This window comes from Panulirus ornatus, chromosome 19 (assembly GCF_036320965.1).
Source record: "Panulirus ornatus isolate Po-2019 chromosome 19, ASM3632096v1, whole genome shotgun sequence".
NCBI lineage: Eukaryota > Metazoa > Arthropoda > Malacostraca > Decapoda > Palinuridae > Panulirus > Panulirus ornatus.
In genome coordinates, this window is record NC_092242.1 from 53992529 (window position 1) to 54017071 (window position 24543).

The window sequence follows — 24543 nt, forward strand, 5'->3', positions numbered from 1 at the left end:
AGCCGTGGTAGTAGCAACACGGGTAGTGATGATGGCAGGAGAGGCAGTGGTGTTGGCAGGAGAGGCAGAGGGATCAAGAGGGGGAGGGTAGCGGTGGCGGACGAAGTAATATTGGTGATAATTGGGTTTGGAGGTGTATTACAGGAGCAGTCATCATAACGTCCATCCCACCGTCAGCAGCAGACGCTACCATCGATTATACCGCCCGTACCGTAGCCCTCAGGCCGGGGGGAGGGCCGGGCCAGGGCCGGGCCAGGAGCCGGGAGGACAGCGGAGGGGCCGTGAGGAGCGGGGAGGGCCAGTGAGGAGCGGGAGGGGTCGTGAGGTGCCGGGAGGGACGTGAGAAGCAGAGAGGGGTCGTGAGGTGCCGGGAGGAACGCGAGGAGCGGGGAGGGGCCGTGAGGTGCCGGGAGGGACGTGAGGAGCGGGAGGGGTCGTGAGGTGGCGGGAGGGACGTGAGGAGCAGGGAGGGGCCGTGGGGTGCCGAGAGGTACCGTGAGGATTGGTGAGGGGCGGAGAGGAGTGGGAGGAGCCATGAGGATTGGGGAGAGGCTGTGAGATGCCGGGAGGGCCCGTGAGGAGCGGGGAGGGGCCATGAGGAATGGGAAGGGTCGTGAGGATTGGGGAGGAGCCGCGAGGAGCGAGGAGGGGCCATGAGGTACTGGGAGGTACCGTGAGGAGTGGAGGGCCGCGAGGATTGGGGAGGGGCCGGGAGGACCTGGGAGGGACCGTGAGTTGCCGGCAGTGGCCATGAGAAGCGGGGAGGGACCATGAGGTGCTGGGAGGGGCCGTGAGATGCGGGAAAGGGCCGTGAGGAGTGGGAAGGGGCCGTGAGGAGTTGGGAGGGGTGGTGGGTTGCCGGAAGGGGCCGTGAGGTGCTGAGAGGGGCTAGGAGGTGCCGTGAGGAGCGGGAAGGGGACATGAAGGGAGGGGAAGAGACGTTAGTAACGGGGAGAGGCTTTGAGGGAAGGAGGGAGTGGGGGATGAGGTGGATCTGTGGAAGTCGCAGATAGGAAGGACAGAATATCTTGTGAAGGATTGTCATTATATCTGAGGTACCTGGTATGTGGAGACAAAGACGGTGATAGTGAGGCAGGAGGCGCCTCTCCCCACCCACCACCACTCCCTCCGGCACAACACGGCCACGCAAAATAGCCATTAAGGGGCGCCCAACATGACGGAAGAGAGTATATACTGCCGTGGGAATTCCCGTGGAAGTTGTGAACGGTAAAAGTAACGAAAACTGACATGGAAGGGAACATTCCGAGCTGGAGGACCAGATCGGAAACGAAGATAAATGAGCTTGACTTTGCATGCTCACAGAAAGCCGTGTTTATCCGTCTTAAACAAGCTTATTTACAGAATACTGATATTACAGTATTAGTTAAGCCACGATTTAAAAGTATTGATAGTCATCGCCTTGAGACTACATTTAGTGGTAGCTGTTCCATTGTTGTCTTTCTGTCCATAACTAAATTGGTGTTGCGATCATCCATTTCACCTACCATGTCTTGCGGTAGTGAACTGGACATAGTTGCAGATGCCCTGTTTGGTACCCCTATTGTGTCACAAGCGAGTGCTATAACTGAGAGAGATTAGAAGTCGGTTTCTTTTTATTGAGATCTCTCTTGGCACCAGGACGAGGTAACTGTGTTTCATAGCCTGATGGTTCATATGAGTTTGTCTCTGATTCTGGAGATGAAGGAAGACCTACAAGAGGTGAAGATCAATGGCTTAATTCAACATCGTACTTAGGTTTTTCCTTATTTTTCCATTCAGACCCTTTTTTTTTTTCTAATCCTCAAGCTTACCTGATGGTCTACACCCCCAGTTATCATCTTCCTCCCTGACCTTTTTGATCAATCAAACATTCATGTTCATTTCTAGGGACTTTCGTTATGGCTGGACAATTACAAGAATTCAAATCTGGACATTTACAAGCAGCGATATCAAAGATCGCTTTTGCCTCGTTCTGAAATTTCCTGAGCTTCGCTTGATACGAGGTTGTGTTTTTCCTAACTTTATAGTGGTATAAAGGTCGTGTTTTTCCTAACTTTATAGTGGTATAAAGGTCGTGTTTTTCCTAACTTTATAGTGCTGTAAAGGTCGTGTTTTTCCTAACTTTATAGTGCTGTAAAGGTCGTGTTTTTCCTAACTTTATAGTGCTGTAAAGGTCGTGTTTTTCCTAACTTTATAGTGGTATAAAGGTCGTGTTTTTCCTAACTTTATAGTGCTGTAAAGGTCGTGTTTTTCCTAACTTTATAGTGGTATAAAGGTCGTGTTTTTCCTAACTTTATAGTGGTATAAAGGTCGTGTTTTTCCTAACTTTATAGTGCTGTAAAGGTCGTGTTTTTCCTAACTTTATAGTGGTATAAAGGTCGTGTTTTTCCTAACTTTATAGTGCTGTAAAGGTCGTGTTTTTCCTAACTTTATAGTGCTGTAAAGGTCGTGTTTTTCCTAACTTTATAGTGGTATAAGAGTCTCTTATATTATGTGTGATGGTTATTGATCATTATCTTTAATACGCTTTTATTATACTATAGGAACAGATGCTGACTGTCAGATTTTCATAACAAAGTTGGTAACTGCATCATAAATACCTGAAAATGCTGGTTCTTGTGAAGTGGAGAATGATGATATATTTTGCTCTAGCTGGCGAAGAGAACCCATACTTTTTTTTTTGCAGAATTCTTTCTCATGGATCCACAACTTTTCCACACTACCCACATACGAATATCAAAAAAAAAAAAGGTGTGAAAAAAAAGATCCACTCTGCTAAATAATTTTATTCGTTATGCATCTCCATTATGACGACAACCATATTGACCTTCAGTTATCACTTTATCCTCTCAAAATCTAACCATGTCCTCGCTTATCACTGCTTCACCAGCACTTTTCTTAAGCGGAAAACAGAGCAACAGGTCGATAATTTACCGCACATTCATCCATATCCTTATTGTCTGGACTGGTGTTCCGTTGTACGAGCTTCGTTGCTGGACGCTTTCTCTTCCCGTTCCGATGTCTGTGATATTTTTCAGATTGGAAACTGTGTTTGCCGGGTTTTCGTCCCTGTCTTCCATTAATTTAGGAGAGAGAGTTCACCATGACCATGATTTATACAGAGGTCATTTTTCTGGATATTTTTAAGGACTCTCTGGTCTTGAATGTCTTGTAAATCAAATTTCACGTTTTCTGTTTCAAGGAAACATGTTTTGTGACTTTTTTTTTATCTTAGTTGAATTGATATGGGGAGCTGAGGCCCTAATCAAGGCCATTCCATGAACGATATATATATATATATATATATATATATATATATATATATATATATATATATATATATATATATATATATATATATATATCCCAGCCTGAGCCAGGCACCAATCTTATCGACCAACCCCTAGAGGTGGATGAACAGCTTGGGTTGACTGTGGACCGACTGCCGCAACCAGGATTCGAACCTATCCGGTTAGCGGTCAGGAACGCAAACCGCTTAGCACTGAATGAAAACATTTCTTTGCTAAGGAAGTCTTTCCTTTATTATAGTCTCCTCAGGTTCCATTATCTTCTGAGAACAGACCTTCATATTTTCTTAATTTTGATATATTTTAAGAATTCGTGCACTTTTATTTTTCATGTTGAGGAATTATACTTTTGACTTCTGTTTTATTACTTTATTACCTTCGTAAACACGAACACACCACGACCCAATGTGGCTTCCTTTACTGCAAGCTTCGTGGACACATTTTTCCTCGCCTCTAATTAAGTCTTTTAACTTCTACAGTCATCCAGACTGGCATGTCTCCCTCATTACTACTGTTTTTATTCATTCTGCAAAGATTATCTCTATGATGGAGATATGTCTTATCTTTAATGTTACTTCACGTTTGTATCTGCTTGTAAGTGTTTGATGCAGTATACATTACCCCGATGCGCTTGGTCGAAATTTGAATATATTTGAATTTTTGGTATTGTATATTTTTTTTCTTTTGGATTAGAATGAACAATTTTTGAATAAATTAGACTGTCTGTATTTTGGGATCTTTTACCTAAAACATCTCACCGACTTGGCTAATGCAAGTTTGGTCTCTTGATTATGATTATATCTATGATATTATTGTCATGCTTTGAGTCTTGAATCATATCATTGACAATTGTTATGTTTTATTAATTCATTTCTTCTCATTTCCTTCATGCGCAGCAGGTAAGAACTCCCACTTACGTGTGTGCTTGTTGAAGTTTCCTACACGTACGGGCAATCTTGCCTGTTACCACACATTTCTTTCCTATGTATTGTGTAATACAGTTCTTCTGGCACTTTTTCGTGAGGTTTAACAATCTATTCATTACTACAACAGTTATTTATTCTTTTTTGTCATGGATCAGTTCGATGTATAGCAAGTTATAAGCCTCAATTTTAGTTTTCTGTGATCTGGGTGTGTTGAAACCCTCAGTTGTTTTGGCAACCGTCACATGCCTTGTGTACTCCAGGTTGGTTGGGTGTTGGGCCTTATCACGCCAGAGTCATTGAGGATATCGATGTCAGGCTACAGCCGCCTGCCGAACACTTGCTCCTCAACACCTTCTTCAGGAACTGAGGATGTTCCTCACACCACACATGCTCTTAACCATGTATATATATATATATATATATATATATATATATATATATATATATATATATATATATATATATATATATATTTATATATATATATATATGGCCCATGTCTAATCAGTCTTTACTGATAACGTAATATCTTGGTATGTATTCTGCTTATAGTTAATTATCTCTTGTGTTCTATCTATATTTTCATGGAATGTCTTTGATATATCCGAATTTTCAAACATTGATTGAGCTGTCGCATAATTCCGGTTTTGATTTGTTTTTTTAAGTCTGGCACAAGAGCAGAAAACTTAAATGTTGCCTTCAACTGGCAAGAATTTTGAGATATTCAAGTCTCTGGATTCTAGTATTTAGTTCAAATGTTCCCTTGACTTGTCTGTCTGTCGCAGTTTGACCCTTCTCTGTCCCGACTGTCAGTGGGGGGGGGGCGGGGGGGTCTGAGTGGCATCTTCTGACCCCCATGGCCTGAGCCGACTTACTTCTTACCATCTCGTTCCCTGACGTGACCTGATTGATGGCGACGAACTTAAGTCTTGCTAAGCACCTTAATGTATTCATCAAATATCCTTCCACGAAGGGCAGGCGAGAGGCATGAAGGGTGTTTACGAGCGTTCAGGGTCCGTGAGGGATAAGAAAGGGTCTTTTAGGATAGGAATGGGTCTTCAGGGTTCATATGGTGCAGGAAGGCTCTTGTCGACTGGAAATGGTCCTCCAGGAAGTAAGAGAGACCACAAGGTGTGGGTAGGGGGAGACCCTACAGGTGGAGAAGGGCCATTCAGGGCAGACAGGGCCCGAGGGTTCGGGATGGGAGCCGGGGAGGTGGAAGTCGGTGCACAGGGCCTGTCAGGGGTATGAGTGGGTCGTGCGATGTAGGGAGGGGCCTCCCGGCGCTGGGAGGGGCCCCGAAGGGCTTTGGGCGGGGCTTTGAGCAGCGGGGCAGGAGTGAGGTCGGGCGGTCAGGTCTGGCGCGGGGAAGGGGTTGGGGGCAGGGGACCGTCTCTGCAGAAAGAATACTGAGCACAAAAGATCGTCGATCTTTTCCCCACCACAGTAACAGTAAATGTAGAGGTTTACGTCCTGGGGAGGAGAAAAACGCCGAGCATTTTGAGGGACGGAAAAGATGGGTTGAAAACGTGAGTGTTGGGCGAGGCGACCCGGACAGCCGCAGGTGTAAAACACTGACACGGTAATTGGCTGGCAACATCAGCCGTAATTGAACCAAAGGAACCTTTCGTGCCCAATATGTCTGAAGGGGCCCAGCGGGACGCCACACACACACACAGCCACACACCCCCTAGAACTGAATATTATAACCTCCAGATTGTTGTGGGCTGGTCGGACGAGTGGAGTGAGTGTTGTATAGTTGATATTCTGACGTCCATCCCCGAGTTGAAGGAGGGGAAGAAGAAGTCGTGAGAATGATGCACTGTCCACCTTGAGGAAGGAAGGTGAGGAAGTTATGCTGGTGGTTGGCTGGTAAGGTCTGGCTGTGACTCGAGATGATGATCAGATGACGTTACGTGGAAACCTGATCAGTCTGAGCCATGGACGTGTGACAATAAAGACTTCACACACACACATGAAGAAGACCCAAGACCAGCGACGGTGTGTCAGTGGTGCTCCTGTTTATATATGTTCCAAGACATTTATAGTGATAGGGTCTGTGATGTTAACCTCACCAGTAACATTTGGCATCACATAACAACATACAAGACCAAGGGAAGTAACGTAATCTAAAGTTACTTCGACATATAACATCACAGGAGGTAACAGAATCTAAAGATACTTCTGTTACCCAAGACGTGAAGTGTAAGTAAATGAGGTGTTGGTCAAATCTGGGCCCCATGAAGCAGAGTAGCTACGGTGCATCTATGGTCTGTGGGAAGAAAACGGGAAGAACTGGTGGTGATTATAAAAACTAATGGAATAAATGAGGTAAATGAGATGAGGGAGGCTGTTAAAGATGGGAATGAGTGATGATAAGGAAATGTGTGTGTGTGTGTGTGTGTGTGTGTGTGTGTGGTGAGAGATAAGCGAGTGAGAGTGACATCTTCCTAGACCAAAAACAGAGGAAACGAATTGAGGAGAAGGAAGGTGGACGCCATCTGTAGATACAACAGCTGGTCCTGGGTGAAGACAGAGAGACGGCCAGGGGGATGTATAAGGGCGATTTATAGGAAGCAAAAGTATGTGACGTACACATAGATACACAGAGATGAGAGGCAGCAGAAGACCTCGAGGCATGAAGTATACACGACTTGCTGAAGGAACAGTATCTCTTACTATTTCAGTCTAGTTCACAATGAGCTACTGAGTGAATATGATCATCTAGTCTCGTCTTAGATTAGTCTCTTGTTGTCAATATCACATTTCCAGGCTGCCTGTTGCCAGTTTACATTGGCCCTGTGAAGACGTGTCTTTCTACACACTCGCCAAACCTTTGTCCCTTACGTTTAAGTAGCACTGCTTGGCCATACAGGATCACTGTGTACTTGGAACAGCGTAGCTATATCGATGTTATCAAGTATTCGGAGTATCTTCACATCTTGCATTGGGTCACCGGGGAATCGTCGCTTCTGCAGAGAGAGAATAGTTTAGGGTTTCATCCTTCCTCGTATGTCTCGTTTCTTCGTCCTGGTGTTAATCTGAGGATTGCGGGACTCCTTCAAGCTTGTCGTGGTCTTTTGAAGGCGTCCTGTCGTGGTCTTTTGCCCGAGCGCGGACCACCAGTGATGTACCGCGTCCTCAAGACGTGTTCTTGACAGTGGGTTACGGAGGGTCAGTGTGGTGCCTGTGACATTTTGGTGATGATCATCATCATCATGGGACACCTGGACCCCTTCACCAGGGGTTCCTGCACCTTCGAGGCTACACTGCAATAGATATTAGCAGGAGAAGAATGGAATGTTCTGAAGTTGGTAGTTTTTCGACGGTGTTGTACTACGATGATACATCTTCGCCAATGGGTTTAGCCACAAGCAGGCGGAGTCCGGTGACGCTCCGTTTGGCTGTGTTCGTTTCACGTACTGGATTCCGTCATCATGTATACTTCTTAAGCAACAACTCTGTATACATGTAAGCTTTTGGGTAGCGTCTTATGATAACAGCGATAACACGTATCTAAAATTCCTGTTTGGTTATTTCTGATACAGTTTTGTTCTTCTGTTCTTCATGAGTTCACTCTTCAGTTGTTGTTCTCATCCGTCAGTGTCTCTGACGATAGTCGTTTGGCTGGTGTAGCTACACCAGGAGTTGGTGGCCGAGATGGATACTTGCCTTGATAGTAATGTGGGGCAGCGGTTAGCGTCGCTGATCGGGACGTGTAGGTTCGAATCCTGGTTCCGGCAGTCGATCCACAGTCCACTCAGCTGTTCATCCTCCTATATGGGTTGGTTGACAAATTAGGTACTTGGCTTAAGCTAGAATATATATATATATATATATATATATATATATATATATATATATATATATATATATATATATATATATATATATATATAAGCGTTAATGATATAGCCTTGAATAGGGCATTCATTTGCGCCGTGCCGTCGCAGCTATAAAAAGAGAGATATTGATTAAGACATTCAGAATATATATGATAATTCGCTTTCACAGTCAAGAAAATATTCAGATATTTTGAGGATTTATTGGCTTTCAGGGGCCTGCATTTGTAATGAGGGAGGGAAGAAATGAGGGGAGAATGTATGAGGCAGGTGACGAGTGTAAAGATTATGAGAACCGTAGTGTGTGGTGTGGGAAGGGTGAGGGAGGGGCTAGGGGACATGAGAAGGAGAGATGACAGGAGACGTGACGGTTCATGATGAGGTCAACTGCTCGAGGAGGAGAGTAGTGGTGTCCTGTGTCATGATCTTGTTCGTGGTAGAGACAGGATCGTAAAGCAGAAGGTTCCTCCCCACCCACCACTCCTCCAGGTACAACAGCTTGCTGGAAGGATATGAAGAAGGAATACGTGTTCTCGAGAAAGACATGGTGGTAGTCCAAGTAGCAGTTTAATCTATTCTCTTGTAAAAACTTTTTGTGTTAGTTTTTGCATTTCAGCCCTTGGGAATCTCATTCTGCTGTATATTTGCCATCAGATCATTAACTTCTTTTCATTCCATTTTTGTTAGAAAAGGTATTCCAGTTGCACACGACACTTGGGTTTTCTTTCACTGCCGGGGTTACATTACGAGACGAAATCAGAAGCTCTGGGTCACACACTCTAACAGTCAGTCATTCTTACACCGTCATAATGTGTTGTTTTTTCCATTTTTGCTGCAATGGAGCTCCGGTGACGTTCTCTGGCCCTAGCCCGTCAGCCACTGAAGGTTGATAAAATGGAATTCATGATCCATCATGGCTAAACTTCAGTAGTGAAAAGAAGCAACGTACTGACCATCGAGAGAATCGCTCCTCACTGTGACTCTTGGCGCTGCATTTCTTAACCTGATTCCTTGATATTGGATTTAGATTTCGTGGAGGACAGTGGCAGGAGGGAGTTTGGGTTGCCGTTAGTCTGATTCGAACCCTTGAGCTGCTAAGGTTCATGGGTGACTATTTGCTGACATCAATTTGATTCGAACCCTTGAGCTACTAAGGTTCATGGATGACTATTTGCTGACATCAGTCTGATTCAAACCCTTGAGCTGCTAAGGTTAATAGGTGACTATTTGCTGACATCAGTCTGATTCGAACCCTTGAGCTGCTAAGGTTCATAGGTGACTATTTGCTGACATCAGTCTGATTCGAACCCTTGAGCTGCTAAGGTTCATGGGTGACTATTTGCTGACATCAATTTGATTCGAACCCTTGAGCTACTAAGGTTCATGGATGACTATTTGCTGACATCAGTCTGATTCGAACCCTTGAGCTGCTAAGGTTCATAAGTCACTATTTGCTGACAGATGGAAAAGTGGAGCCGAATAAGCATGCTTGATTAGCAGGCAGTCTTGTCATGCAAATGTGGATGGAAACTGATCTCAAGGCACGAACTGGTAGCTATTCAATACATTTCCTTCTGAAAACTTAGTACGAAATGTCGCAGCATTGTGGATCAGTTAGTTCTGAGTCTCTGGTTCAGTTTCATTGGGAGATATGGAGAAAGAATATTGGAACAGTTGCGAATATTTGTTCTTCAGTCTTTTAGAAGCGTTGTTTAGACCCTCCTTGAGGAATTCCAGTCCATGTTGTGAATACGTCATACAGTGTATCACATCACAGGACAGTGGTAGTGTAATGATGTTTTGCTTAGTCTTACATAGAGCATTACCTGGCCGCACATCGCGTACTGGAGACTGTCGAGCCGCATGCGGCGCGCGGGCTACCGGTTGCCCTCCTTGCTCTAGACCAGGTGTTCTTCACCTGTTTGTTTGTGGACCACTGAGAGACGCCGGCTGTGTCTGTGGACCTCCTCCTGTATATATCCAATAATATATCGGGTATGAAATCACAATTAACAATAGATGATACCACCCAGACCTTAAGTAGAAATAATACTTATGATAAAGTTATTTATTTATTTAGTTAGTTATATGTATCCTTCTGTGGACCACTGGGAAAAAGACCACGGCTTAAGAACCCTCGGTCTCTGAAAATGTTTCTTTTAACTGTGGGTCGCCACACACCCCACCACCCCCTCACACACGCAGGAAGTCACGGAGGGGTTTCGAGTTGGGGGTCGGAAACTGTCCGAGCTGAGCTGACAGAATATTTGTGCTCTGGAGTAAGACTAGATAGAACCTGAGTGAATGTGTTTGAAGAAAGGAAGTTAAAAGATAAAATGGTCAAGATTCCAGACATTTGTTTCTTAACCACACACACACACACACACACACACACACACACACACACACACACACACCTGTAGAAGTTAATTGTTGGCCAACATAAATCCCCAGACTTCTGTCTCTGAACCAATGGGGGTAACAGCGAGTCGCGGTTAACACACTCCGACGGACGTGGGAGTCGCTAGGCAACTGAGGTGTGAGACACGCTGGTCTTGATGTATTTCTTCTCGTCTCCTGTGCCTCTTGTCTTGCGTGAGTCCCTGCCTTGTGTTGCAGGTGATCGGTCGCTCACTTGCAACATCCTCGACTGATTTAGGAACATGATGGGTCCGTCCGGGGTCCCAGGCTGTCGTCCAGCGTTAACCTAAGGCTGCCATCCCGTCCCTGTGGCTCACTTTTCGTACTTAAGATACAAACTTAATCGCTTCTCGTTGAGACCCTCGTCGGCAGGGTGCCTCTTCAAGTGCCGTTGCGGAACCTACTGTCGCTGGAGGTTTCGTGTGTGTGTTGCTCATCTTATGAATGTCTTATCCGCAGACTGGAGCGAAATTTGTCTGAGCCACATCCTGGAGGGAAATTCACCACTGATTAGTACGTAGTCTACATGCCGAGGAAGTCTCCCAGTGTGATGTTCTTGCGCCAGGTTGGGTCTCAAGGTTCTTATCTTACTTTGCCTGACCTTCCTGCCTCAAGAATCCCGTCTATCCTTATGAGGCTCCTGCAGCACTCAGGGAGCTGGCCACGTCCACCCGTCGGGATCATGTCATAGATCGTTGTTGATATTGTGTGTGTGTGTGTGTGTGTGTGTGTGTGTGTGTGTGTGTGTTATATACAACCCTGTAATATGTAACTTGCCTTCATCTGTCCATGACCCACCCTCATGATCCTTTTGTACTGAGTCTGGTCAGTCCTGTATCTGACCAACTCTGAATGTCTCTCCAGGTCTCATTGTAGGTTGTCGCCATCCAAGTTACTGCTTCCCTCTCTCACACAGCTTTACCATCATCTGTGGACGTAGTTCGTCACGAGTCGTGCTCTTCCAGCAAGTCTTTGACTTGCATAGATCAGGGACGGCAGTGGCTCGAGGACTGAGCCTCGTGGGCCATAGCTGGACACTTGAACACGGTTTGGGAAGGCCTCGTCTGAATCTTTGTCTTCTGTTTCCCATCGCTTCGATCATTTCCCGATCCATGAGATGTTTGAACCACAGGATTTACTGTGTAAACATTCCCGTAAACCCCCCACCCTGACTTTCCAGATGTATCACACTCATGTGCATATCCAGAGCGTGCAAATATCCAGCCCACCTTAATCTTATGAATGATTAGACAACTGATTACTCTTATGACCTCCCACTTCTGTAACGTATGCAATACCTCTACTGTGCATTTTCAGCAGAATTAGATAAACAGTTTTTTGTTTATTCACTTATGTACACACACACACACACACACACACACACACACACACACACACACACACACACACAATCTCTTCCAAGATTTCTAACAATCTCTTCTGGAGGACAAAGTCGAATGCTGTATAAGAATCCCAGAACTTGATCCACCTTCCCCTCCCACAGTTCACTACTCACACCTTCAGGAAAATCCACAACATATGGTATGCACCATTGTCTCCTTCCTCTGAACTCAGGTTACCTGTCACTAAGTTGCGCTAATATGACAATAATGATAATGAATAAATCAATAACTTAAACATTTTTGAATGAAATAGCAGCCAAAGGCTGAAATCATAACGTACAGGATACGTACAATAGAGGCATCGACACTATCACAAGGGAATAAGGGTGTTAATGTTACAGTCGTTACACGTACACTAAAACCTCCTGGCGATTATCACAGCGGATGGACGAAGATATGTTCTTATGGCAGCGGTCTGTTCACACCGGGAAGGACCTCGATGGGATGTGATGCCGCACTGCAACACAGGGACGAAGGATCTGCGGCGGTGGGAGGTGGCAGTGGCGAGTGTGATGTAACAGCTTCTTCCACAGTGTTAGAGAAGGTTCAGGGGATTTTTGAAGTGATTCTGAGCCTCTTAGTCATGCAGACCCATTTCTGTACCTTTTCTGCTTAACCCCATGTTATGTGGTAGAGAGAGAGAGGAAGACCAGGTGGTGGAGGCATAGGTGAGTGGCTGGTTGATGGAGGTGCTCCCTCAGAACGTCTAACCTAACACACTCACTGGAGGTGTCCAGAAACCATGGAATGAGACTTAGTGTGTGTGTGTGTGTGTGTGTGTGTGTGTGTGTGTGTGTGTGTGTGTGTGTGTTTGTGTGTGTTCAGTTACCTTCTTGCACCACTTGGACCTAAGCAAATCCACATACTGACCAGGGCCCTCAGACACATATATTCGTCTAACTGCTTTTAGAAATATTACCATTCCTTGTGCGCACAACATCCTCACTGGGTTTACTCCACACGTCTGTTATTCTCCTACGAGAGAGAACATCTCTCGTCCCGTCTCATGGGATCCTGTCTTAGCTTCCACTCACATCCCTGGGGCGCCTTCATCACAGCTGTGACCGACCTGTACACATCCATAACTGTTGTTCTTCAAAATCGTCTCAGTCATGATAAGTTCCCATCTTCCCCATGGCCATCATGAGCCCGTGTTAACAGCTCTCCCTTCACAGTCACCTTGACTCCTGGTAGAATCATGTAACATTAACGGATTATCTTTAGTGTTATTCACAAGTTGTTCCTCACACTCGCTCTCTCTCCCTCTGCTCCCCTTCCTGCTGCTCTGTACATGATCATATCCATCTAATTTGTATCTTCCCCAAGCCAGTGTACTGGGGATCTACCACACCTTCTCCACAACAAGTCTGTCTCTCCTCTTTCCCTTCCTGATGTCTCCTGCTGCACCATATCTCGTGAACTTACAGTATATTCTCGTGATCCTTAATCCTAAATTAACATATCTCCACAATACTGATATAACCTACAAAAAAACCCACTCAACATCGTCATAATCTATAACCTTTTCACAATCTGCAATGAATAGTAATGATGTGTGTCCTTATAATCATTTTATTATATGATAACCTTATGACTGTCCCAGGTCTACCAACTCCTGGCAGCAATTTCCTCCAACAACGTAACCAACGTAACCTTAGCACAACACGTCACTGTTACCCACTGGTGCGTCACATACAGTATTACCAACCTCCGGTGTTGTCTGTGTACATACCAGATCCAACATGGATGGATGAGCCCCCCAGCCTCTCTCTGGTGAGTTCCAGTGGTTCCCTTCCTCTCTTTGGTCAGTTCTGGTAGCTCCTTTCTTCTCTTTGGTCAGTTCCAGTCTCTCTCTCTCTCTCTCTCTCTCTCTCTCTCTCTCTCTCTCTCTCTCCTCTCCCTCTGTCTCGAGTCATTTCCCAGTTCTCTCTGCCTCTCTGTGGTCATCATTCCGTCTCTCTCCTTCCCTGCTCCTGTGCGTCAGTTCCAGCGGTTCCCTGCCTCTCTGTGGTCAGTTCCAGTGGTTCCCTACCTCTCTGTGGTCAGTTCCAGTGGCTCCCTGCCTCTCGCTAGTCAGTTTGTGGTCCCTGCCCTATCCTGGTCAGTTCCAATGGCCTCTTGTCACCCTCTGGTCAGTTCCAGTGCTTCCTAAGCCCTACTCTGGTCAGTTCCAGTGGCCCCCTGCCTCTCTCTGGTCAATACCCTTGGTCTTAGCTCCTATCTGGTCCGTTTGAGTAGTCTCCTGCCTCTCACTGGTTAGTTCCAGTGGTCCTCATCCCTTCTGCGGTTGGTTCCAGTGGAGGAGGTGTTATGACGGGTAATCTTCAAGTTCCCGGTCTCCACACAGAAGCTACGGGAAGCAGCTAGGAGACGGATGCAATGGGTCCAAGTCTTAGGGACTGGAATACACGCTGCTCACGAGAGCAATGGCTAGAGTGACCCGTAGAATGGAACATTCATAGCGGACGAACAGGGATGTTGTTGATAAATGAGGTTGGTTTTTTCGATTCCGCTTTGGCGAAATAAGAAGACGGATGACAGACCCGAAATAAGGGATGAAGGCTGAGAGGCGCGCTCCTGTAAGACACACGACGAGGTATGCCATCTGGTGTGTGCGTTATGACTTAAACATGTATGGCTGTGTGAGGACTTGCATGTCCTTTGGCGAGGCAAATACAGAAGACGGCAAAGGTCTATAGGAGGAGGTGGGGGTAGAAAACTTAAAAGTGGACTCATTAAAGGTAGAGTTCATGGAAAGTTCATTACTGGAGAGCGAGGCCTTTGTCAATGGGTGAGTTAGATGCGTGTAGACCAGGACGGAAAAGAGGTTTAGCCACAGTTGTTCAAGATGCTTTGGGTTATGGACCAGATAGATTCCTTTGTGGAAGAAGCCAAGTCAGTACATTTCATCTTTAGAAAAGTGTGCTTGACATATACAAATAACAGGTATGCAGTAATTATGAGGAGAAATATAAATGGATGGAATAAGATTCAGGAAAAGGAGGAAAATCTTGTAACTCGATACGCTCCAAACTTCAGAGAAGGATCGAGCAAACCATGACTGAGATCATGATGATGGTTTTACGGAAGTGATGCAGGATTCCCTTCCAGCCAAGATGACCTCCGCTACACCATCAGAACAGCTGGGGGACATCAACACCTGCGACGCATCACTGGTTCTTAGGAACGTCCATATCTAGAAGGTTCACAATGAACTCTACTGAGTCCTCCTCGAGTGACGGAGATGGTGGACTTAGGGTTGCGGGGACGGGATGGGTGGGTGGACGTGACCAGCCGGAAATGAGGGAAATGGAACAGTCACCTAAAGACTCGAGAGCGGCAGAAATGATGCATCTGTAGCATGAGTGGTCAGAGATAAAAATGAGGTGGTTTGTTAGTGGTAATGATAATCGGAAAATCGTGTTGGCTGTTTAATTGGTTGTTTGTTAGTGGTTATGATAATCGGAAAATCGTGTTGGCTGTTTAATGGGTTGTTCACTATCGTTAAGTAGACTAAAACTAAGGGCTCATCATCCCTAGCATCGAGGACTTCAGCACGTGGATGTAAAAGAGACAAGTGTTTCAGGGTAGCGAGTTCTTATGTACTGCTGGAAGTACAGACACTGCTCCAGGAGCGGAACTTTGTGGTTCGAGATTTGGCATTGGAGAAGAGATGAAGTGTTGAACAACTGATTTTCAGAGATGAGGAGATCAGGTGAGGAAGTAGAACTGGCGATGTTCAGCCAGAGGAGACATGGGATATAAGGCCGCGAGAACGAAGGAGGTAGAAGGGAGTCCCCATTTGCTTAATGGCAGTTAAGAAGGAGCCCCGGGAACCATTCAGCCCTCCTCGACCGATGAAGCCTATTCCAGTTCAGCACTGGAGAGCGATTGTTATCTTGTGTTTCCATTTGTTGTGTATAAGACAGGGAATTTGAAATTTAGGATCAAAAGGTCGTGTGAGGGGAGGCTTCGTCAAGTGTTATTATGTATACGATGGAGAGAGAATACATGCGCATGCTTGTGTTATGTATACGATGGAGAGAGAATACATGCGCATGCTTGAAGAATGAACTCCAAGAATGTGACGTATAGGTGAGGAATAAAGATAGGACAGCCACCTGACCCAGGGAGGGAAACGTGACAGCCACTGCAATGGTTACTGAGTTTCCCGCCATCGCTATAACTCCCGGTGCCCAGGTCGTTGAGGTGTATGATAATGAAGAGTATATGTTGGTGAGAGAGAACGTGCATGAGTATTCCTCATGATGAGGTAGTATGATGGACGAGGATGTGGATGGATGCCTTTTGGGGTCAGGGATTTCGGTGATGAGTGAATATATTGACAACATATGTTGGTGAGCATGTATGTTGACGAGCATGTATGTTGACGAACTTGTATGTTGACGAGCATGTATGTTGACGAGCATGTATGTTGACGAGCATGTATGTTGACGAGCGTGTATGTTGACGAGCATGTATGTTGACGAACATGTCTGTTGGCGAGCAAGTATGTTGACGAGCATGTATGTTGACGAGCATGTGTGTTGGCGAGCATGTATGTTGACGAGCATGTATGTTGGCGAGCAAGTATGTTGACGAGCATATATGTTGACGAGTATGTATGTTGACGAGCGTGTATGTTGACGAGCGTGTACGTTGGTGATGAAGTATAGTTGCACGAATGTGTTCATTGAAAAGAGAAAAGAAGAATAACGAGAGAGTATGATGATAAGGGCGAAAGCTGGAGAAAGTATAATGCTTTTAAAGTATATTTTATGAAATAGACCATCTGTTTGTGAAGCATGTTGGTGTGGGATGCCTTTGGCGTGAGATCATACTAGAAAAGAGTATGCTCAAAGAGAGTATATTGTGTGTATGCTGTTGGGGGATATGTTAGTGTTGGAGTAAGGTGAGGGAGGAGAAGTGTGTTGGTGAGGGGAAGCTGTTTAGGAAGTAGTATCTATAAAGAAACTATGTTGGAGAGCTATGTTGCTTTGCTACGTGTGGGAAGAGGGAGGGGAAAAAAGTATATATACTTAAGGTATTCCTATGAGTCCATGGGGAAAATGAAACACGATAAGTTCCCAAGTGCACTTTCGTGTAATAATCACATCATTAGGGGAGACACAAGAGAGAAATATAAGTCAGTTGATATACAACGAAGAGACGAAGCTAGAACGCTATGTGGTAAACATGTGATTGTGATCACGCGCAAAATTGTGATCCTTTTCATACTTAAGGTATGTGGGAGGAGGGAGGGAAAAAAAGTAGATATACTTAAGGTATATGTATATATTTTTTTTCCGTGTTGCTGTGAGCTGGTGTGTGTGCGATGTGTGGTGGCAGTGAGGCCAACCCAGGCTTTGCAGAGACAGGTGTTGATGTTGGCCAAACTAATAGTTTGAGAACAACGATATAATAACATCTGTCACTCACAACAAATTTGCTAAACACTCATACAGCAAAAATTATATATCAGTGTCAGGCTATAATTATTACATTATTGTTTTTATAACTGCTCTATCTGAGGGAAGCCCTGTCTATCACCGTCAAGGGGTGTGTGTGTGTGTGTGTTTGTGTGTGTGTTTGTCAGCTGGAGGATGCCCGTCTCTCTCTCTCTCTCTCTCTCTCTCCCCCTCCGCAGGTCCTGACCTGGCAGGTCAGCCGGTATTTTAGCCAAAGTTCAGGTGTTGGAGAGGTATTGGCTCCCGGCGCCCCTTGGGCCAACCTCCCCCTCAGGCCGCCCTTCCCTTCGCCTCCCTTTGTGGGACGGGATTCATTAGGGAGTTTTCCTCCCCAGGAAGGACGGGGAGAGGCCGTTGCCTCCCGGGTTCGGGGGGAGGGAGGTGTCTGTCTGTCTCGGTCTTCCCCGTCATTTGCGGGAAGACAGGATTAGAATGGGAAGCCAATTCTCCAGCGTGTGTGATGTCAGTCATGTTGACGGCAGAGCGATGAAAGCTGCACAAGGATTTTCGGGAGATGACTGCAAATGCCACGACTCCTGTGAGCGGGCGGGAGGAACATTAATATATAATAAAATAATCAGCCTCGACGTGGAGGGTTGATGAAGGCTGAGCCACGGAAGGTTCTCTCTGGCTGGAGGAGGAGCAGGTTGAAGGGTAAGACCCCCCTCCGGGGGTTAGGAAGTCCCAAGGTTTATCCTTAAAATGGGTTTAGGATGTACTGGGGGACGAGAGTCCGGATGGTGTAGCGGTTAGCGTTGCTGACCAGGACGCATTCACGGGGCCTTCTATCCTTCTGAGTCTCCTGCAGCGCTCAGGCAGCTGGCCACATCCACAGGTCGGAAACGCAGATCATAAAGTGTTGTGATGTGTGTGTGTGTGTGTGTGTGTGTGTGTGTGTGTGTGCGGCTATGTGCAGAGCGTGCAGGGTAATTGAGAAGTAAATAGGTCGGTGTTTTCTTTGTGGTAGTTGCACCATGGGCATGAAGGGTCTTAGGATGTGATGAAAGTATGTTTGTTAGCGTTGTAGTGATGGGTGAGGTCCAGGGCGAAAGCGGGAGAGTGTGACTCGCGTTGGTCTATGGGTTTGATGGGTTTAGGTCTGGTGGGCTGGAGTTTGAGGGTGAGATGCAAGGTCGGTCATTTCGTGTTTGTCGAGTTCTTTCCGTGTGTAGCTATGCTGTCGGTGTTATAGTAATAGGCGGTTGGGGGAAACTGTGAGGGAAGATTACTGGTGTGTGAGGCGAGGGGTAAACTTTTTTTCCATTTCTGCTCGGGGTTTGATGGCTAGTTAAGAGAGCGGTTTGGGTGTGAGTGGGTCTACTGCTGTTGCATGGAATGGAGTGCCGAGCATATCGAGATGCCGCTGTATTAGCAGAATCTTTCGTTTATTATGAAGGTTTGACAACTAGTGTCTCCATATCTGAAGACAGTACAGAGACGACGCGTAATATATGAAATGAATTTAGAAAAAAAAAAAAGATTACCATGATATCACCAAAACATCTACATTATAGAGAGGATAAGTCTGCATAGTGTCTCATTCTTTGTAATGGTGATAGGAGTTGATTAGTCAGTCCATATACCCTTCAATCAGGACGATCACACACACACACACACACACACACACACACACACACACACACACACACACACACACGTACACGAACGGACAGGTGTGAAGCAAAATACATTCCACTCGCTGTCACATGAGGCACATAAAAATACTTATAGACTAATATCACTGAACACTTAGTTGCTCGCTAACCCCAGGTATACCAAGACACTAGACTCGCTGAAAGTGAGACCCGACTATATTATTCCCAGTCTTTTCTGAGGTAGAAATTAAGGAAGATCATCACCCCGCTCGGTACATATCATTAGGTCTTCTCTACGCTGTTTGCCCTAATGTTACACGTCGTCCCTTCCCTCCCACACCTTCAGTGGCCGTAGATAGTATGGGTAAATTTGCCTCAACAGATCGAGTAATGTCCAGAGAGATTCCCTCTATGTCGTCTCTAGATTTGATCTCTGTACCGTTGACTTTTATGATCCGTTCTCATATGGACTACTGCTTCACCCACTCCCCCACCCCCATGCATGTGGTGCCCTTAAACTATGTGTCCTTGCTGTTGGCGTCTTCGTTCTTGTGTCTCTGGCTTTCCAATTTCTTTTCATTTTTATTTCCTGTTCTTCTTTTTGTTATTTCTTTAATCAACAGCCCATCCCACCAAGTCCTTTATGGTGTACAAGTTTGCTTGCCTCACCGAACACCGCCTGGTTGACGTACCCCAAGCCTAAGAGAACGTCTCCTTTTCCTTTTGCTTCGAACCATAAAATCCGGTTCTTGTTTCCCGCTCGTTCTTGGATCTTTTACGGTCCACATCTGCTGCCTCCGTCAGGTGCCGTCGTCTCCAAATGTCCCACCCTGGTTGCCAGTGACCTCCCATGGTTGGACATGGTCCCCAGCCACTCATAATGTTAACTTAAGATTGTAACTTTTAAACTCCTGTTTCACAGCAGGTGTCCCCATGATGCATAGTAAGACCAAGTTGCAGCTTGGCTTCTGCAGAAGTTGCTGCCTGGCTCCTGTAGAAGTTTCTGCCAGGCTCTTGCCGATGTTGCTGTTTGGGTCCTGCTTCTGTTGTTGTCGTCGTCTGGCTCCTGCAGAAGGTGTTATCTGGCTCCTGCAGAAGTTGCTGCTCGGCTCCTGCAGATGTTCCTGTCTGGCTTTAGCAAAAGTTGTTGTCTAGCTCCTGCTGTTGTAGTTGTCTGACTCCTACAGAAGCTTCAGACAGGTTCCTGTAGAAGTTGCTGCATGGCTCTAACAGAAGTTGTTGTCTGGCTCCTGCAGAAGTTGCTTCTTGGCATCTGCAAAAGTTGCTACCAGACTCGAGCAAAGACTGCTGCCGTACTGCAGAAAGCAGCTGCCGCTGTATGCCTGCAGAAGGTCCTCATCCACTCCTAACCTTCTCTGACTACATGGGGTCATGGTACTCTCTCAGGTCGCGTCTCGGCATCGTCGTCGCCACTCAGCTCCTCTGCAACATTCTCCTGAAGTATGATCACAGAAACCTGAATTGTCTCTCTGTGTCAGCCCCTCCCGTCCCTCAGCCTTGGCTGGACCACTGTGCAGCCCTGCCCGTCCGTCCTTCAGGCAAGGCTGGACCCTCCTGTGTCACTGACACTGTTCCCACTTGACCCTCTTCTGTGAAGTGTTTGTCCCTGACGTGGCCTCTACCCTCATCGTCCACCCTCCTCCCCTCCATTTTTCCTATGTAGCAGAATGACTTTATCGTCACACTCATCTGGTATCACCCGCGTTTCTCACACTCCCTTAACCAGCACACGTATCTTTTGTTCCTACCTTCGATCAACATCTCCAGCCGCCCTTCGTCTTCCACACCCATGGTACTTACATCTCCGGCTCCTCCCACTTCACGTAAGTCTAATTTCCTGTAGGAAGATAGTGCACTAATGGTATAGCATGTTTAACCTTCGTATCTAACTTGATTAACGTAAGTGTGAGCCACCAATACAACGCTGAGGATCTGCAAATCCAGATGTTACAGTCCATCATGAAGTTGGTATGGGTGAGAAGTGGCACCCTGCCCCGCCACTTCCCAGCGTCCACCCTTGGTAGCGCTAACGTAAACACACACAGCGACCTGCCATCACAGCGCTCCTCAACCCCGTTCTTTGTTTTGCAGGAAGGTGTTTAGTACTCGTATTGAAAGTCCTTCTTTTAACCAGGAGGGAAATATACAATATGGCGGAAGCCCTTGTGTCCCAAGCATCCTAGGAAGGAAGGGTGGTGGTGTCATTTTCAAGAGGCATATGATCTCGATGTAGTGACTGCCATTTCTTCAGTCCAGATGGGACTCTCACACTTAGATTCCTGCATCTTATTTCCTGTTAGGAAATGTATTTAGGCATTCTCTCTCTCTCTCTCTCTCTCTCTCTCTCTCTCTCTCTCTCTCTCTCTCTCTCTCTCTCTCTCTCTCTCTCTCTCTCTCTCTCTTTCTCTTGTCCTATCCTCATTACATTACATTAACTGGATTCAATTTCATCAACCATGTATCAGTCCAGATTTGGAGTTTGTCTCGGTCCCCTTGGAAGTTGATGCAATTCTCGCTTTTCACTTCCCACATGACCTTAGCATCATCGTATGTATAGATCATAGTGAGGTCTCTGAGGATTGGCAGAATACATGTATAATGCCATTATATAAAGGTGAATGCTCAAACTACAGAGGTATAAGTTTGTTAAGTGTACCTGGTAAGTTGTATGGGAGGGGTATTGATTGAGAGGGCGAAGACATGTACAAAGCATCAGATTTGGGTTGAGCATTGTAGTTTCAGAGGTAATAGAGGATTTGTAGATCTGGCGTTTTCTCTAAAGAATGTGTTAGAGAAAAATACTTAGAAAAACAGATGGATTTTTATGTGGCATCTATAGATATGGAGAAAGTATATGATATGGTTGATAGAGATGCCAAGAATATACGGTGTGGACAGAAAGCTGCTAGAAGCAGTAGGAAGTTTTTATCAAAGGTGTAAGGTGTGTTTACGATTAAGAATAAAGGAGAGTGAGTGGCTCCAAGTGAAGGTTGGCCCGCGGCAGGGGTGTGTGATGTCCCCATGGTTATTCAATTTGTTTCTGGATTGAGTGGTGAGGGAGGTGAATGCGAGAGTCTTGGTGAGAGGAGCAAGTATGCAGTCTGTACGATATGAGAGGGCCTGGGGAGTGAGTCGATTGTTGTTTGATGATGATACAGCACTGGTGGCTGAATCTAGTGAGAAACTACAGCAGGTGGTGACTGACTTTGAAAGAGTGAGGGAAAGGAGGAAGTTGAGAATAGATGTGAATAAAAGCAAGGTTATTAGGACTAGCAGGGCTGAGGGTCAGTTTACTTTGGGTGTGAGATTGAATGGAGAAGACATGGAGGAAATTAAGTCTTTTAGATACAAGGGAGCGGACGTGGCAAGAAATGGAACCATGGAAGCGGAAGTGAAGGGGCGAAGGTTCTGGGAGCCCTGAAGAATATATGCTAAGAGAGAACGTTATCTTGGAGGACAAAAATGGGTGTCTGAAGGTATGGAGTTCAAAATATCATTATATGGATGCAAAGTATGGGCTATAGATTGGGCTGTGCGGCGAAGGTGGATGTGTTGGAAATGAAATGTTTGAGGACAATATGTGAAGTGAGTTGGTTTGATGGAGTAAGTAATAAAAGGGTAAGAGACATGTGTGGTAATAGTGTGGTTTGGGCGGGGGGGGGGGGAGATGACTCAAGAGGGTGTATTGAAATGGACATAGGGAGAAAAAGTGAGGAGAGGTTACAGAAGTGGAGAGAACAAGAATAGGGAGACCAAATTGGAGACAGATGGATGGAATGAAAACACTATGAAGCAATCCAGGCCTGATTATGCAGGATAGTGAACCTTGTGCATGGGATAGAATGAATTGGAACAATGTGGTATACTCGGGACGACGTACCGTCGGTGGACTGAACCAGTGTATGTGAAGCGTCGGGTAAACCGTGGAAAGGTGTGTGGGACCTGAACATAGATGAGGATGTGTGATTTCGGTGCATTACACATAACAGGCAGAGGATGGATGGGAGGGGATGCGGCCTTTCTTCATCTGTTCCCGACGCTCCTTCGCTAACGCAGGAAATGGCGATCAAGTATTCTATATATATATATATATATATATATATATATATATATATATATATATATATATATATATATGCTGTGTCCCCCAAGAATGTACTCACTTTTTGACACCCTATAACTCACTGATTTTTTTTTCTTTTTTCAGATCTGAAAAAAAAATTCAGCGAGTTATAGGGTGTCAAAAAGTGAGTACATTTTTTGGGACACCCTGTATATATATATATAAGGTCCATTGGTTATCTCTCTCATGTAACTCACCTCTGGTGCTCCTCCTCCCACAGGGCTTTTGGTGAATCTTATGATTTGTCTCCTGGCTGTCCACACTAAGATAGTTGTCCCCAAGAGCTAGATGTGTTTCTTACATAGGTACCAAAAGTCTTCCCATTGCGAACAGCTCTTGTGTCACAAAGGCCTGAGTCGATCCAATATGGAGCACTGCTTGGTTAGATACGGTGGCTCTTCCTCTAACTCTCCCTTAGCCGGAGTGGAACCAGAAACCTTCCGTCTTATCATCTCTCCAGCCGTCCTCTCTCTTCAACCTTCCCTCACTCTCTCCATCTGCTTGTGTTGTTGCGGCCACTGTTCTCGTGAGCCGTCTGCCTGTCCCGCGGCGGCTTTCTGCAACCCCTTTGTGGAGGCACGCAAGTCAAGGACTGACTCTCATGATGCCTCCCTTTCTTCCCTGGAACAGCGATGCTTCGGAAATCACTACCATCTTTTGCCTTTCTTCTCGTCCCATAAGCTTTACACAAAAAAGAGTTAGGTCTACAAACATTTAGAGTTTAGAAACTCGTATAGATGATGTATGTTTGCAGGTTGTCGAAATACATGCTAAACATAACAAGAATTACTGAAACAACTTTAGGTAAGGTAAAGTGGTTAAGAGCGATTCTATGATCCTCACAGGATATGCACACTGGAGAGGAGGCAAAAAGAAATGGGTCGGGGTGAGGCATAGCGGTGTTGATATAAAGCACATAGTGCATTATGGAGACTAAGAGACTGAATCAAGAAGCTCTTGAAGATATCGAACTATGAAGTTGGTAACTTGGTAACAGAGGTTATTGTTTTTATATGGTTTTTGTACAGATCATTACTATTCATTGCAGATTGTGAAAAGGTTATAGATTATAACGATGTTGAGTGTTTTTTTGTAGGTTATATCAGTATTGTAGAAATACGTAAATTCAGGATAAAAGATCACGAGAATATATTGTAAGTTCACGAGATATGGTGCAGCAGGAGACGTCAGGGAGGGAAAGAGGAGAGAGACTTGTTGTGGAGAAGGTGTGGTAGATCCCCAGTACACTGGCTTAGGAAAGATACAAATTAGGTGGATATGATCATGTACAGAGCAGCAGGAAGGGGAGCAGAGGGAGAGAGAGCGAGTGTGAGGAACAACTTGTGAATAACACTAAAGATAATCCGTTAATGTTACATGATTCTACCAGGAGTCAAGGTGACTGTGAAGGGAGAGCTGTTAACACGGACTCATGA

The 24543-nt window shown here is 45.6% G+C and overlaps 1 protein-coding gene across 9 annotated transcripts in view; it reads left to right on the top strand.

Annotated features, from left to right (window-relative positions):
* Window positions 1-24543, top strand: part of LOC139755506 (trichoplein keratin filament-binding protein-like) — a 650577-nt gene that overhangs the window by 313242 nt on the left and 312792 nt on the right. For 3 of the 9 annotated variants that reach the window (XM_071673867.1, XM_071673871.1, XM_071673868.1), the window contains exon 4: window positions 23192-23231. The exons of the other annotated variants lie outside the window; for them this stretch is intronic. The gene's annotated coding sequence lies outside the window, so the exon portion shown is untranslated. The remainder of the gene's footprint in view (window positions 1-23191; window positions 23232-24543) is intronic. 9 annotated transcript variants of the gene reach the window in all.